The sequence below is a fragment of the Orcinus orca genome, chromosome 3 (genome assembly GCF_937001465.1).
Source record: "Orcinus orca chromosome 3, mOrcOrc1.1, whole genome shotgun sequence".
NCBI lineage: Eukaryota > Metazoa > Chordata > Mammalia > Artiodactyla > Delphinidae > Orcinus > Orcinus orca.
This window is the reverse complement of record NC_064561.1, coordinates 31,946,514-31,964,192: the sequence shown is the minus strand read 5'-3', so window position 1 is coordinate 31,964,192 and position 17,679 is coordinate 31,946,514. Positions and strand designations below refer to the sequence as shown.

Below are 17,679 nucleotides of genomic sequence, written 5' to 3'. Positions count from 1 at the left end.
CTTTTGTCTTTAGCTTAACTGTAGCCATTCCTAAAAGCCTTTGTTTAACCTTCCATATCTGGGTTAGCTGCCTGTGTTTGTCCTATTACCAGCTTTGTCACGTGCTATTGTAATTTCCATTACTCTAAGTTTCTTTTCTAGACTGTAAACTCCCCAAGGGCTGGGACTAGATTGTAATTACAATTCTAACGCCACCTCCTAACTCAGTGACTACCAAAGAGTGGACCTTTAACAAAAATGTACTGAGTGAATGAGTAAATGGATCAATTAGCTGTCATTTTCTGAGGCAGATAATAATTTAATTTGTTCTCATTGTCTGGTACATTTAAAAGGTCTTTGTTCATACCTGTGACTTTCCCTGTCTCCTGAGTTCTATTTTTATAATTTTATTTTGTATAGTTTGGTACTTAGCGTGTTACTTCAGAGCAATATAGCTTTTAAGTCTGGGGTAGACAAGAAAGAGAAGACAATCTAGTGTTCATATAAATCTGCCCTTAGGACCCATTTCTCAAGAAAAAGCAGATAGGAAGGAGGAGTGGTGGTTGAAGATCTAGCAGCTGGTGTCATTAAGGAAGAAAACCTAGCATCCTTTCCACGTTCACTTTTATTCATTTGATATTCCAGCTCACAAAGGCTCTGGCTTGACTGTTGACAGTCAACATGTGAGAACTATGGTTTCTACTCCTTTGTACAGGAAATCTGTGTGGCTGTATGAGAAGGAGTGAGAGATGGTATTTTCGTCTCATGAATAAAAACTGTGTATCTTGATATTGCTGTCAAAGAGCTGAAGTTACTAAACCAATGATATACTCTCGGGGAAATATAGGTGAAAAACCCTCTTTTTTCTTTCTTTTTTCCCTCTCCCAGCTCTTCACCAGCGTTCAATTCAACCCGAGGAACCAGGAACTGAGGAGGAAGTAAGTAATTGACATTCAAAGCCTCTATTTTTAGACACCTTTACATTTTTCTTTTGCATCTAACTAGCAAGGATTTTTCCAAACAAGCTTTTAATTAGCAGGTGAGTTTAATTGATATGTGGGTTTCTCAGAAGGGGAAGGGACCTCAATGTGGAGGAGGAGGGGGGAGGGCTTCCATCACTCTCACTCACAATAGAAGACCATTAATTCATTTGCACCTGGATGTTTTAAAGGATCAATTTATTGTAGCAAAGAAAGAAGGCAGAGACTCAAAAGGTTGGAATCTGTCAGAGAAGAAAGAGAGGCACTATAATTTAACATGTTATGTGGATGATTTAAAACTTGGAAAAATATTGCTACTGATGTCCAAATAGAGGAACTAGCCTATTTGCATAGAGTCAGGTTCTGTCCAAGTGCTGAGAAAAGATTAGTGTTTCACAATCAATAAAGTTAATTTTTTTAAAAAAGTTTTTAGTAGGTAGGAGTGGAAAATAAAACACATAGGTAGGTCAGTTTCATTGGTCTCAAAAGAGTAGTTTATTAATGTAAGTGAATGTGAGACTGTTTTAAAAGTGAAATCCAGGGTAGTCTTGCTTTTTATGGTGGTGGGAGAGAACACATATCCTGTGTTCAGTTTTGCAAAGTGGGAAGTTGCAGGAAGCATGGGAGGGTGTATACATCATCATTCAGAAACCATTAGTTGCATGCAACAGAGGCCAATACTGACTAATATAAGTAGAAAAACAGAAGAATAAATTTAAAGCATATTGGCTATGACAGAATCAAATGAATGGCTGAATAGTCAAGCCTCATAGAAGGATGGGGACTACAGAAGCTCTGAAATCTAGGTAAGAAACTAATGGAGGGTCTGATTGGTATCTGATTGGCGAAGCATGATTAAAATCCGCCCCCTCCCCCATTGACAAGGGAAGTGAGATGCTTCCATTCAACCAATATCATCTCTGGTGAGGGACAAAGTGTTCAACAAGTACAAAATTCTAGATGCTGATACAACTTTTGACCTCCCCTAAAACTTGATATATGTGTATAAACACATATGCACATAACGTATAACCTATACATGCATCTGTAGACATCCATTGTCATATATGATTACCAAAATTGTGATTACCAAATTTTCTTCCAGTATTCCAGCACCAATACGCCCTACTTGCTTCAGGATGATTATAGGTGTTGAACTGGCATCTTGAAATTCTGTGCCACATCAGATATTGCTAAAATGCATATTCTCCATTAGTCTGAGTGGAAGTCTGCCGTCCAGAGGAAGAAAATTCTCCTTTGATTCTCCGCAGCTAGCAACCAGAAAAAAATGGCTGCGCTTTTACCCTTTAAGATGCCTTTTCAGATTATTTGATATTTATTCTTTAAAAAGCCTTAAACAATAGCCTGAACCCTGTTGAGTTCACCATAGAACTGTAAGAGACTTGTATTTATTGGACAAATGGTAGTTACATAGACCACAGGGTCCTAGAAGAAAAGCCGGCTACATAAACATCTCCTACCCCTAAATTTCTGCTTCAAAGATGGACCCAAAATGATTTTTATTGAGTATTATTACAGTAGAAAATAATTGTTTGCGATAGGAAGATATAGTTTATTATTTAAGAATGAACCACCCTCTTCAGGATAAATTTGGGGGATTCATCACACTTATCCTGAAGACTATATTTCCTTTTCTTTATTAGAAAACAGAATAAGTGAGGATGTTTGGAAGACTTTTGCCTGACCTCATGGTTAGTCCAAAAGGAAATGCATTACTATCTTTGGCAGAGTATTTAGTTTCATAACTTGGCTAACTTGGCTTACATATAGGCACTTTGTGTATTTGTAGGAGAAAAGTCTGAAGAGAACAGCATATGCAGTTATGGTTCTGCCTTGTATGATCTGTGGTCCTCTCTGTGTATCATCCTCTAGAATGTTAGCTGTGTGAGCTCTCATAGCAAGCAGCTACCCGAGTCTAGCGTGTGCTAACGATAGGAAGGTAATGAAAATAAGAACCTTTGAAAGTTATAATTGGTGATCCACCCTCCCGGAACACATGAAAATTAATTGGCCAGATGTTCCCTACCCAACTGTAATGGGGGTAATGTAGGAGACTGAGTTTTCAACCTTCCCCAGGTGTGCGCATTTGAGCAGGGAAAAGTGATTATGAGTGACATGATGACAGGTGCAGTGCCCATGTTCCACAGTGCCCTTGTGTATCTGTTATATATTTAGGATTTTTCTCCTGAGGCACTTCAGAGATATGAAAATAGACATGGAACAAAACCAAAAGACCCTTAAAATAGAAAAAAAAAAACTCAGAAGTTCTGAATTTTGTATTATGTGTATATTAATTGTATTGTTATTTAAGGTTATATTTATACCTGTACCTGTTAGCTCTTGTTATAATTATGTCAGGCACTGTGTTAAGCACTTTGCATTTTGTGATTAACCTTCACAACTTTAGGGGTGGATACTTACATCACCTCTACTTTTTAGATGCGTCACTAGAGTTCAGAGATTGAATCAATCTTTCATAGTTACACAGGGAGTAAGAGAGCAGATCTTTTTTTTTTTTTTTTTTTTTTTTTTAAAGAGCAGATCTTGAGGATCTAAGGTCAGAGCCCATGGGCTTACCTACTAAGCTATACAATTCCAAAGTAGCAGGTTTGTTCACCTCTGCAAAGCAAAGTCACTTTGATAAGGCCATTACTTGCGTTATCTCATTTAATCCTCATAACCACCAGGAGAGGTACAAAATACTGTCCCCATTTCACAGAGAATGATACAGAGGTGAGGAGTTTGATGAACTTGATCAAGGTCCCAGGTGACTGCAAAACAGAGAAGGTGCTCAAATTTAGTTTTCTTTGACTTCAAAGCCCAGATGTTAACCACAGTGAAGCAGTGCTACAGAAAAGATAACGTCTTTTGCAACTGAAACTATGAGATTGTTACTCTGATTTAAGTCTGATTTCCTTCACTGTCCTTATTCACACGTTTACATTTGCAGGAAAAGTGATTATCCTGCCATCTTCTCCTCTGCAGCATTTCCTTGAGCTTCAGTTTTGAATGGAGCCCAAAGTGTCCCCTGGTTATTCCATGCAATTGCCCTCAGGGACTATTTAGGAAGAAAATGTTGTTCTCCTAATAAAACAGCACAGCTGTCTCAAAGAGCTTTTAATCCATCTTTTTAAAAGATGTGGACTTTCTAAAATAATGTCGCCCCCATTTGTCTTCTCTGAAAGAAGATATTTCAAACCCAGGAACACCTATCATAATAAACCATTAAGATGACTCCAGCCTTTCAGTGTATTTTTAGAATTTCATATTTCACCAAATGCTGTTATATATAATTCTTGGTAGTGGGATATGATGGGATATGACAGTTATCTCATTTGCGAAGAAAGACCAAATAACTCATTGTCCCACATCCACAAATAAATTATTCTTGTCCCCAAGCATAAGATTCTGTTTTGTTAGTTTCCTCACCTTAATGGATTTTCTTTTCTACATTAATACTTTTTGCAAGACTCTGACCCTTAATATCAGTTTGGCTATTGTGAAAGAAGGAAAATTCCTGGAAACCAGCCTCACTGATCTTAAAATGAAGCATTAACAGAGCAGTCTATACCTCTAGAAGTAAAATGAGGTCTTGAATGATAATTATTTTGTAGGATTTCATTCAGCATTTTTGTCACATGTCAACCATGTGAAGAGAAAACAAATTTTTCCTACCTTTTGAGTAGATACCATCTGTTTCAGCTCAAGGAGGGCTCAGGGTTCTATTTTTCTTTCTTTCTTCAGTTTCAAAGGGTCCTATATTTGATTCAAACATTACAGTGCTATACTTGATTCTGGAACGTCTAAAAACTAAATTTGAGGGTCTTAATATGCTTTAGTCCATATGGCATTTAAAGGTATACATGAATACGTATAAGTGGAATTTTTCCCTAATTAAATTACATCAGTATGTTGAAAATATGCCTCACTAAGTTTTGCCTGTATTTTCATTTCTTATTCTTCATAGTCATGCATATTTCTTAAGTTTTTTTTATCTTACCTGGTGTGAATTTTAGTCTATGGTGTCCTAGTTGATAAACCTCCTTGAGTAGAGATAGTTCCTATTCTTCCTTGTTTTCCCAGTTCATTGGACATTCATAAACGCACTCGATAAATCTTTTGAAAATCGAAGTGAAATTAATTTAATGTATTGTTAAGCCTTTTGTCATGAAAATTTCTAAGCATATATTCATAGAATGACTGAAGGTATACATAAGTGCTTTTATCATAAACAGCCAATAGAGAACACTTAAATTTACATTTGTACATACATAAGCTAGCGCAAAATAACTTACTTGATATAAGCATTATCACATATTTATATATTTATTTAACTATATACAATTATCCAGTTACAGTAGTTGATGTAGCACGTTTGTGTTCTCTTTGCTAAATGTGTGTGTGTGTGTGTGTGTGTGTGTAGGTATGTAAACACTCATTGCATCAGGAGGCACTGATGTCTTAGCTCTAATCTTTTATGAGGAGATATATAGGATAGAGGAAAAAGAATATCCAAGTTAATAGTCCTAGTATCAGCAGTAACCACAGCTCAGCTGGACTCCCTGGATTTTGATATCATCTGAGTGCAAAGCTAATAATAATTTCAGAAGGCAGATGGCCAGTGGCCTCCACTAAGAGCTCCCCAGAAGGGGCTTTTTAGGGCCCACTGCAGTGTAGAGTTTTAGAGTAGTGAGACAGTCCTGCTAACATCCTTTTAATAACATCTTCGAGGCAACTAAATTGCTAACTACTTGACCAGTTTATTAATTCTGGTTAATTTTCAGTAATCAGATGATTAGGACAATTATACAACCAGTGATATTTGAACAGATTCTGTAAAATGTGATTGTTTACTTGGACCTATAGTAGCCAGTAGAGTTCTGCCATTTACTACCTTCAATATTTAACATAAAGACTGAGAGGTAGAAAACTGCAGAGATAGAACTAGATGAAAGTATAAAATCCTTAGGGAGGGTAGCAATGGAGCTGAACACATTTTGCATGTCTTTGAGGTACCAGTTCTTCTGGCCGGGATGTTACATTCCCAATCTTATTTAATTCTCATCCTTAGGGATAAATTGATTATCTCTAGTTTCCAGATGAGGAAAGTAAAATTCAGAGTGTTTAAGTGACTTGCCAATGCATTTACTTCTTTCTTTTTTAAAATTAATTAATTTATTTATTTTTGGCTGAGTTGGGTCTTTGTTGCTGCATGCGGGCTTTCTCTAGTTGCGGCGAGTGGGGGCTACTCTTTGGTGTAGTGCGTGGGCTTCTCATTGCAGTGGCTTCTCCTGTTGCAGAGCACAGGCTCTAGGCATGCGGACTTCAGTAGTTGTGGCACGCAGGCTCAGTAGTTGTGGCTCGCGGGCTCTAGAGTGCAGGCTCAGTAGTTTTGGCACATGAGCTTAGTTGCTCTACAGCATGTCAGATCTTCCCAGACCAGGGCTGGAACCCATGTCCCCTGCATTGGCAGGCAGATTCTTAACCACTGCGCCACCAGGGAAGTCCCTCCACCACTGTTTCAAAACTTGAGGTCATCAAAAACAAGGAAAGCCTAGCTGTCCCAGCTAAGAGAAGCCTAAGGAGACATGATGACTAAATGTAATATCCTCAGTGGGATCCAGGTTGTTTTCCTTTGTATGGATTCCTAGGCACTGAGCCACCATTTGTGTTCCTTTGGGGCCTGCAGAATTTATTCCTCTGGGGTTTTGTTTTGCTGATTAAAATTTGAGATATAATCCAAAATTTCAATGCAAAGTTTCATTGACAATAGTTTCTTTCAACCATTACTTATCTTGGTGTCACAAAGGGCTGTCAGACATCTGAGGTCCCAGTGGAGGAAGGTTTCTCACTCAGGTAAAGGCATATGATAATTCCATACACAGACTGTCCACCTGCCACTCATTTCCTTTCTTCAGGAGGGCCAAGGATACCCTACTTTCAAGTCATCCTGGGGCTGCATCTGCCCAAAGTCCACAGCTGGCCCCTCTGCACGTGTCCAAAGCTTGGCGGGGACACTGCAGCCCAGGTAGAGACCGTAGGGGAAAGGCACGTTTACTTCTAAGAAGCCTCTTTTTCCCCTTCCAAGTTGGATACAAGTATCCCTGTTTACTGTCTCCCCCTCACCCAGACCTCGAATTTAAGCTCCTTGAGGACTGGGACTTTATCTTATTATTGTACTCTAGAGTCTGATACATTCACTAAATGTATTCAACAAGTATTTATGAAATGTCCAATATATGCCAGGCCTAAAGAAATAATGAACCAAAACAAACAGCACTCCCTGTCCTCCAAGAGCTGACATTCTAGTGCAGGGAGGCAAACGGTAGGCATAAACCTTATGTAAAATATATAAAATGTTAAGTGGAGAAAATGCACTGTGGAAAATTATAAAGCAGGACAAGGGGCTAGGGAGGGAGTGATCAGGGACTTTTTGTGGAGAAAGTGACGTTTGAACCAAGACCTGAGGAGACGAAGCAGGAAGCCATGAGGACAGATGAAAGGAAGAGCGTTATAGGCAGAGGGAAGAGCCAGTGCGTAGGTATGAGGTGGAAATGGACCTGACGTGTCTTGAATATAGCAAGGAGGCCAGAGTGGCTGGAAAGGAGTGAATGAGACCGAGAACAGTACGATGTTGGATCAGACAGGTCATGGAAGAGGAGGGTGAAAACTTCTGGGCCGTTGTAGACAATTTACTGTGAGTGAAATGTGAAGCCAATGGGAAGTTTGAACAAAGGGTGTGGTGTGGCCTGACTTACCTTTCATCAGATGATCACAGATGGCCACGTTGAGAACAGACTGAAAGAGGTCAAGAATGGAAGCGGGGAGAATATTTGGAATGTCTTAAAATAATGCAGGGAAGCATAATCACATATGGCTTAAGCTGAGGGTGGGTGGTAGTGAAGGTGGTGAGTAGTGTGATTCTGGATATATTTTAGAGATAAATCTGACAGCATAGATAGGAGGTGTGAATGACAAAGGCCAGTCAAAGATGACCTCAGGGATTTTGGCCTGAACAACTAGAAAGATGGAGGTACCTTTTAACAGTGAGTTGGTCTATTGCAAGTTCTGGGGAAAAGATTTGGAGCTGGGTTTGGGGCATGCTAAATTGGAGATGTCTGTAAAACATCCTTCCTGAGATACTGATTAGTCTGGTGATTGGATATCCAAGTCATTTGGAGTCCAAGGCAGAGTTGGAGCTTGCGGTATATATATATATATATATATATATATATATATATATATATGGTGTCATTACTATAAAAATTGTATCAAAAAGCCATAAGACTGGATGAAATCTCCATGGGGGTTAGTGAGGGCCCAGTAGATACTAGTTGATAGTTGATACATTTAAATTATCTGTATATGAATGAATGGATGTGTACAACAGAGGTGAGATTGGAAAAAGCCTAGTTTATCTGACCTCTGAGCCATTGTGTTTCTTATTTTTTGTGTAGGTCCAGGTTTTTAGTTGGCATCAGGAGAAAGTCTCTGGTTATTTTAAGCAACAATGACAGCAAAAATAATTTATTTAAAAGGTATTGGGGCACTTACAGAATTTTTTTTTTTTTGAGAACTAGAGAAACAGGAGTGAATGCTACATATGAAGAAATGGGGCAACCATTTAAAAGAATTGCACAACCGTTTAAAAGAAGAAAGTTATCAACATATCAGATTTAGGAACAGAGTAAGAATGGTGATGGTAATAATAATATTTGATGTTAAGGAAAAAAGGATCCTTTTTGATCAAAACATAGAATGTGACGGAGCATTTGCTCATTTAATCCTCACACCATTTTTATGAAATATACATTACTCTTCTCACTTTGTAGATGAAGAAACTGAGGGTCAGGGGTGTTAATTAGTTCTGGTAGGTCACACAAATGATGGGCACCGGCATCTGGATTCTGATCCAGATTTGTCTCATTCCCAGCCCACACTTTTCCTATTTTACCAGACTGCCTTTCCAAAGCAATAAGTAGGTACAGCCATTTGGAAGAAGCCTTGCATTCTTTTTAGTACATGGTGATGTCAGCAGGGCTGATGGCTTTTACCTGCTTAGTAGAAAGGAAAACTGGAGCTAAATCACCTGGCCCAGCTCGACTCCCTCTCAAAGCAGCCTTGAGAGTTGGCTTCTAGTCTGCTAAATGCAAGTCCAAGTTCTCACACCACCACTGTGAACTAAGTTTTGCAAAACTAGTTGTGATCCTAATGACAATATCTCTATGCTTTTGCAAAGGTTTTTACGAGTTATTGATTGCTTTCAATACCAGTATATATGAATGAACTAAACACCTGTATTTATTGATTGTAAAGTTCAGTATTTTGGACAATGTAGCAGTACCTCTTTATGCATTTCTGCTCAACTTAAATCCTAATTGTGATAGCATTTTCCCCTAGTGCCACAGAATTGCTCTGGATTCTAATATTTTTCACTTTTCACTTTTTTTTTTTTTTTTTTTTTTTTTTTTTTGTGGTACGCAGGCCTCTCACTGTTGTGGCCTCTCCTGTTGCGGAGCACAGGCTCCGGACATGCAGGCTCAGCGGTCATGGCTCACGGGCCAAGCCGCTTCGTGGCACGTGGGATCTTCCCGGACCGGGGCACGAACCTGTGTCCCCTGCATTGGCAGGTGGACTCTCAACCACTGCGCCACCAGGGAAGCCTGACTTGATTTTTATTTAATTTTTTTCTTAATTGCCCCCCCCCATCACTCTTATTTGGAAATAAGGAACCTCTCTCTTTCCCCAGGTTCTGTCATTCTGATGTGGAGAATCAGTCTCTCTTGTCAATACAAAATTTCTCTGCCTGCTTTGTCATTTATTTATTTATTTTTTTTTTTGGGTTCGCGGGCCTCTCACTGTTGTGGCCTCTCCCGTTGTGGAGCATAGGCTCCGGACGCGCAGGCTCAGCGGCCATGGCTCACGGGCCCAGGGGCTCCGCGGCATGTGGGATCTTCCCGGACCGGGGCACGAACCCGCGTCCCCTTCATCGGCAGGCGGACTCTCAACCACTGCACCACCAGGGAAGCCCTGCCATTTATTTTTGTATTGGATTGTCTTTAACTTTATTCCTCTGGTCCCTTTTCTTTTGAATCTTTAAAAAATTTATTTATCCTGACTGAATCATTTCAATTCGGTGGAATGAGATTGTGCCGGCTTTTCCTCCTTCAAAGTGTTATGTTTATCATGAGATTAACGTCTTTATTTTTTGCTCTGAAGTCTCCTGAACATTTTCTCTCAGCCATTTTTATTTTCTTTCTTGTGTCCGTGGTTCTGTGCTGTTAAGGTTCTTGATGGCCCGTTCTCTACCTATCTTTCAGTTTGTCCTGTTCTCCTACTTCAGCTTTTTGCGAGGTTTTATTCTTCAGTTTTTTACATGACAATATCAGAAGTCTTTGCTACCAGATACAGTCAAAGAATTATAAGTCCTCTGCTCTGTTCCGCTCTCTGCACATGTTTATTAGTAAATAGATAGTATTGGAAGAGGTTCCATTCTTATACTACACTTGTCCAGAGTTTCATTTATTAAAAAAATACTTCTATCAAAAAGAAACTATATCTCAAAATAAGACTCAGCTTTACGAAAACTTACTGTTATTCAAGTGGTTTTGGCCGTCTACAACAAATATTTTTCAGGGTTATTACTTCACTTGGAGTTATTTAAAGTTTTGATAAATAGTATAACAACTACAAGCAAAAGACATTTTGCAGTGGATATTTAACTTGAGTGAACAGTGTTGATAAAATTGGGTGTGGTGGACAGAGTTGGGCTTCAGAGTTAAACAGATATGAATTTGAATCCTGGTTTCAACTTTTCCAAGGGTGTGGCCTTTGGGCGAATTATATTTCTCACCTCAAATTTCTCTTTTTTCTTAAAATCGGGGTAATATGTATCTGCTCTGTGAAAAGTTGGAAGACTAAATGTGATACCATGTATAAACATTTTAATTCAGGGACTAACATATTGTAAGGTGCTCAGTAACTTGTAGCCATTGTTATTCTTTTGTATAAAATGTCAACATTTCTAGTCTTTTTTAAATTTGAAATCATTTCCAGAAGTAGCCATGACCTTTCTCCCATCACTTCAGTTGGAGAACATCTGTCTTCTTCCTATTAAGTGTTCATTATTTTATAATTATAATTTGAACATATACTCGTCCTAGTAGGAAAAAAAAAATACATAACAACCTAAAGATGTTTTGATAGCTGTAAGTATAAAGCTGATTTTGCCTTAAGGGAAAAAGCTTAAAACTGTTTAACTATTTCTGGATTATATCATGACAAAGTAGTGAAAGTCATAATTAAAGGGAAGTCTGAATACACCCTTTATTAAGTCGCCTTAAGAACTGGTATAAGAAATCTAATGAATCTAACCTCATGGAGTTGTTAATGCTAAAGATAAGACCCAACTCCTTAGTCCTTATAGAATCCCTCTGCAGATGGTCGCCTCATTAATTTTAGTTAAAATTAGAGGAGTTAAGAGTATGACACAAATAAGAATCCCATTCTCGTAAGTCAGGTTTTATGAATAGAGAACTAAATTCTGACTGTGAAAGTATTGTCTTCCCAGTCAACTCCATCTATGTTCAAAACCTTTATCATCCATCCTAATGTCCTTCTTGAGCATTGTTGTTCTGCTGGATGACTGATACTTGATATATCTTCTCACCTCAATGTCAACAAGTCAGAACATCTCCATCCTTTCTGGCCACTCACCTAAAACAGTCCCCTAACTATATTTTATCATGTGTGCCAGTGGTCTCATATCTTACTAAGTCCTTTAAGGCATCCTTGATTCTATCATTCAATCAGTCTCTGCGACTTTGTTTTCTAATCCTTTTGATTTCTACTTTAGATCCTTAACTGACAGTCTTACATGTGCATTTTATATCCCACTTACTTTGGTACCAGTAAAACTGGTAAGTGCTTTCAGATAAAGCACTTCACAAATCTATTAACATGTATAAAAATTAGAGCTGGGTTTCCCTGGTGGCGCAGTGGTTGGGAGTCCGCTTGCTGATGCGGGGGACACGGGTTCGTGCCCTGGTCCGGGAGGATCCCACATGCCGCGGAGCGGCTGGGCCCGTGAGCCATGGCCGCTGAGCCTGCGTATCCGGAGCGTGTGCTCCACAGCGGGAGAGGCCACAACAGTGAGAGGCCCACATACCACAAAAAAGAAAAAATTAGAGCTGTTTAATATTAGTATAGAATGGCCTAAAATCAGTGGGGACTCAGAAACACAACATGATTCCCACTTCTTTTCACTACTAGGGATTCATTAAATACTTCTCTTAAAGATGAAATATTTTGGAAGCCTGCAAATACCTACCCATAGACTTTCTTTTGTTCCTTCCTTAGTCTAGCTCTGTAGTTCTAAAAATTTTGTTTGGGTTGTATACATAACCATCATATGAGATGCATCTCCTCCATGCTATAGGTTATGAGAGATTTAAATGATCTTCATGCCAAATTTCGCCTATCTCTGATTTTTGCCCTACACGTTGCTTTCAAATCTAAGCACTGCTTAATTTGGGACTCCAGTGTCCCCTTTCTCACGCACTTAAGTGGCCATTTACTAACTACAGAATAAGTTTCAAGTTCTTTAATCTCTTACCCAATTGTTCAACCTCATCTTTTGTCCTTCCACAGATCCTCAGGAACATCACATTAGAGTTGTTCATTTTTCCCTATTACAGACTGTGCTTCCATGTTGGAAACTTGGCCCAATCCCCTTTATCTGAAATAACTCCCCTCCATTTCCACCTAGAGAATCCCTATATGTCTAGTAACTTTGAGTTAATCACCCACAACTGGAAATAGGGTCTCCTTCCTCTGAACTGTACCACTTGGTTTCCAGCACACACTCGTCACTTACCTCCACCATGCTCACTGTGGGAAAAAGAGCAATGTGGAAAACCAAGGGGAAAATGACTCATTATCTGACTTCCAGGGACAACAACTATTAATATTCAACAGTATGTCTTTTTTGATTTTTTTCTCTTACATATCACCATTGTTCTCATAATTAAAAGGAGAAGAAATAGAAATGTTATCATTATTATGTGTGAGATATGATTTTATGATTTTACAACCATTGCATTCTGTAATCTTCACAGTACTTCACAGTACTGTAGGAGTATCTTACGTTTATCCTCATTTAATAAAAAAGAAACCCAAAGCTTAGATATGTTAGGCCTGTTTCTCAAGGTCACAGAGCTACAAAGAGGTAGAAAGTGGGTATGAGCCCAGGTTTGCTTCCCTTCAGAGCCTTGAATCTTAACTGCAACCCAGTGTTGCCTCTCTGTACATAGATGCTGCTGTATATAATTGCAACAAAATTAGTTTTTCTTACATATAAAAAACAATTAAAACTTTGAGACAGAATGGAGAAATGAATTTTCTAAAGCTCAAAGTCAAACTGTACATTAAGGAGACTCTAATGAATCATGATCTTAAAAGGACAGACTTACTCATAAGAATAATTATGGGTTCACACCTTTATGGTGCTTAACACACATCAGGCAGTGTTCTAAGTGTTATAGACATTAACTCATTTCACCCTCGCAATAACTCTGTGGGAGAAATACCGTAATTGTCACCATTTTATAGATGTGAAAACTGAGGAGCAGATTAATTACATAATCAATCTAAGGCTATTGGGATGTGTCAGCCTGTAAGAAAGAACTATACTATGTATATTATACTGTATGTTATTATTATATTATATAGTTATAACTAATGCTGTATACCTATACACACAGACATTACACACACAGGTTTAAAACTTCTGCCTTCTAACCTTGTGTAGTTATTCATTTTTCTTAATATAACCACAGTTTTACCTTGGCCATAATTTGACATTTAATATGTAATCAGCAGCTCAGAAACAGGGTATGATTCTTGAACCAGTTTCAGTTGTAGAAGCAAGGCACTAACTTTAATTAACTTTAACTAGGACTGCTTATAGCTCTGTGTGAAAAGAGTCACAAAAAGGCCCATTAACTCTGAACATCATTTCTGTGTTTTTGCTTCTGTATGCCCTCAAGATAGTACTTTTTCCCTGCTGTTCTTTGATTTTTGCCTCTTTTTCCATTTTTTCACATGTATTAGCACAGGGTATGAGTCTAAAATTAGTCATGTATCCACTGTAGCCTTTTAGTTGATCTAAACATGTTATTTATATGATTAGAAATGGTAGAGAATTTTGAGGACAAATTCTGTTTTCCAGGTTGAAAAACCTTGTTTTTAGGAATCCCTTCATCCAAGTTATGGGTCATTATTTGGTCTCGATTATTTTTTGAATGTGTGTGAGTATGTGTGTTTTAAAGATACTCTTTAACAGTTCTCACTCCAAAGCAATTGTCTTAACCCTGCTAACAGCAGGACCTTACTCCACCCTTGCCTGCCTATGGTTAGGTAGCATAGAAACTGCTAACTTTCAGATATTTAATGTGCAACTGTAAAAACCTGCTACATGATTCCACATGCAAACATTTTATGAAAACTAGCAATTAAAATGACTTTTTACTATTTTTGTGACTCTAGACTTGCGGGAATGCTTCAGTGACGGCTGAAGCCAGGCATTTAGCAGCCATTGTCCTTTTTGTATTCTGTGCCAGGCACAAGGGCTCCTTTCCTCTTGAAAGTTTTATCATGTACAAGGCTATTAACATTATAAGGATAGACTGAAGCATGAATAAATCCTGAGACTTACTGATGATGTCATTACATTGGTCAATAAAATACATAGAGGGAAAGGCTTCCCACGCTACCAGGCTCAGCTAACTAAATCAGGATACACGAGCAATTAACTCTTTAATTAAGATGAATGGGTGACATTAGCCCTCCTTAAACTCTGCTCGTCAGCATTTACAAATAGAAAAAGACGGATGCCTCCTTCCCAAGAAATGTGGGTTTTATTTTTCATTCATTGACGCAGTCTCATTCTTCCTACTTTGTAAACAAAGTCACCAAACTATAGGGGTGGTCGGCAATATTTTAGCAGGTTCATTTCATCAATCATATCTCTTACTGCTTAAGGACCCCATATTGGAATTTATTAGGTTTTTTATGAAGCTAACTTTGTCACTATTACTATTGAACACAGTTGCTTTGCCTTTTTCCCTACTGCCCACAAGGAGGATTCATGTCAGAATCTCTTAGATGAATGCAACACAGCATGGAAACACTATCTCTCCGTTTGTTCTTCCAACAGCTTGTCATTGTTATCTGCTACTTTGCCAATAACTTGGCTCAGGATTGCAAGTCTAGAAATCTGTGTTCCAGTTCTGCTGTTCTGCTCTCTGGTTAGCCTTAGGACCCTAGGCAAGTGTATCTCTGAACCTCCATTTCCTCATCTCTAAAATTTGGTTACTAGAGCAACTAATCCTGTAATTCTCTTTCAATAATATTTAACACAGTAAAAAGGAAAACAAAGGTATGACTCATTCTAGGAACAAAGTGTCTAATCTAGTGCTGTCCAAGAGAAATATAAGGTGATCCACATATGCAACTTAAAACTGTCTAATGGCCACATTAAAAAAGAAAACAATGGGATTAATTTTGCTATTTTATTTAACCCAATAAATACAAAGTATTATTTCAGCATGTGATCATATATGTATACACATATGTATGTATATATTTAAACATGTATATATGTATATACATATATTTTTACACACATGATTACATGATCTATTTCATATATGACCTGTTAATGTTAATTTTTGTACTAAGTCTTTAAGATCTTAGAGCACACTTAAATTTGGGATATTTCAAAAGCCACATGTGGCTAGTGGTTACCATATTGGACAGTAAATTCCAATGTTAAAAAAAAAAAAGAACAAATACAACTATATCTCTTAAATATTTGTCAATTTTAACTAAATTTTTTAAATAAAAAATTGCCCAAGATAACTCTCCAAAAAATAAGTAAACAACAAAACTTGGATTGTCCATAGGCAGTAGAATTTTTCTAGATAAATATGATTTCTTATAAAGGGAATAATCACTAATAAGCAAATCTATTTATCACTGTGTGGCATAAAATGAGAAGACCCAAGTGCAGAAAGAGATACTGTCCTATTAACTTCCCTACTGTAAATGGTAAGTAGTGTGTTCTCTTTGTTTACAAGCGCTTCAGCTACATGGTTAGTGATACCGAATCAGATATTCTAATCAATAGAAAGATACTACCTGTACCGTATAGAAATGTACCATTTAAACTAAATCTTTTATTTTTCATTTGCTTTATTTCTTAACTTCATTTATGTTTTAAATGGAAATATTTGAATTTCAGGGATAATGACCTGTGTATTTATATATAGCACACTTTAGCTAATCCCATTTTTTTTGGTTTAATTGGACTTGATAAATGTTTATCGAGTTAAAAATACATTGAAGTGTAGAAAAACATTTTGTTCATGGAGATCAAAGATATTGATCTTTGCAGCTTCTTTGTATCTCACGTTATCTGGATTTTTTTTTTCTTCAGTTTGAGATATTTCCTCGAATAGATAGTAACAACAATGAATATAATGTTAACCAAATTCTCTTTACCTTTACTAAATGCTAGGGACATTGATAAGAGTATTATATATTTTAAATAATAGAATCTAACTTGGATCTGTATGTATTAAAAAACTTAACTCAAAAGCAGACAGATATTCAGGAATACCTACTGAATGTTTTCCAGACCCTTTTTAAAGTGAAAGAAATATTTTAAAAAATCTTCCTCTATGATGGACCCTTTATCAAGTGAAAAATATACACATTAAAAAATAGTCAAACATAGTTCTTCACCTTATGAGAGAGCTCACCATTCAGTGGATGAAACAGATGCTCAAGTAATTCCAAGACCACATTATAAAATGCTTCTGTAGAAGATTTGGAACAGAAAGGAAGGTTAAGTCTTCCAAGAGACAGTAAAAACACAGGAAAGGTAGCATTCTAGGTGAATTTAAAAGAAATTGAACCTTTCTAGGTATGAATGTCGCAAACCAAGGGGACACAGAAATGAGAGAGCATATAACGAGCTCTTTTTCAAGTAGCCTGTGAGCATAAGAATTAGCACATAGTGGGAAGTGGCAGAATCTAAGAGTGGAAGTATGCATATATGTTTGTCCCATATAGAATTTGGCCTTTGACTTTGCAATGGGAAGTGATTAGAGGTTTTTAAGTAAAAAAGTTAAAAATCAGATTTGACTATTACAACAATAATTAATAGCATCAAAATGGTGGATGATTTGGGGAAGCAGGACTCTAATTATAGGCCATTGCAGTGTACGAGGGTACGGATAACAAGGGTCCAAGCAAGCTTGGAGGGCTAGATGTGAGGGAGGAAAAGATTTCAACATCATTTCTAAGGCAGATTCCACAGGGCCTGGTAAAAGTAGCTGATGAAAGGGAGACATCTATTATAGCCCAAGAAGCTCTAGCCAGGTGAATGCTGGTATTATTAAATATTAAAACTGCCCTGGACTTAATTTAATCATTTTTGCTTGTTTCAAAGACACTTTCAGGATTTAGTAATATTCTCTGTCAATTATTTGAGCAGTAGTTTATTGTAATGCTGTGGAAAATACACTGAAGAAGCAGTAAGAAGAACTATTTAATACACTGCCTCTGCAAATGATGAGTGAGATTCTTCACTCTGAAAAGATCAAAGACAAGTGTAAGGATCAAGCCTATGAACAGT

General features: G+C 37.6%; 1 protein-coding gene across 4 annotated transcripts in view; it reads left to right on the top strand.

Annotated features, from left to right (window-relative positions):
* Nucleotides 1–17,679, top strand: part of LOC117195387 (teneurin-2-like) — a 739,625-nt gene that overhangs the window by 269,478 nt on the left and 452,468 nt on the right. For 3 of the 4 annotated variants that reach the window (XR_007476209.1, XM_033432125.2, XM_033432120.2), the window contains exon 3: nt 868–917. The exons of the other annotated variant lie outside the window; for it this stretch is intronic. The gene's annotated coding sequence lies outside the window, so the exon portion shown is untranslated. The remainder of the gene's footprint in view (nt 1–867; nt 918–17,679) is intronic. 4 annotated transcript variants of the gene reach the window in all.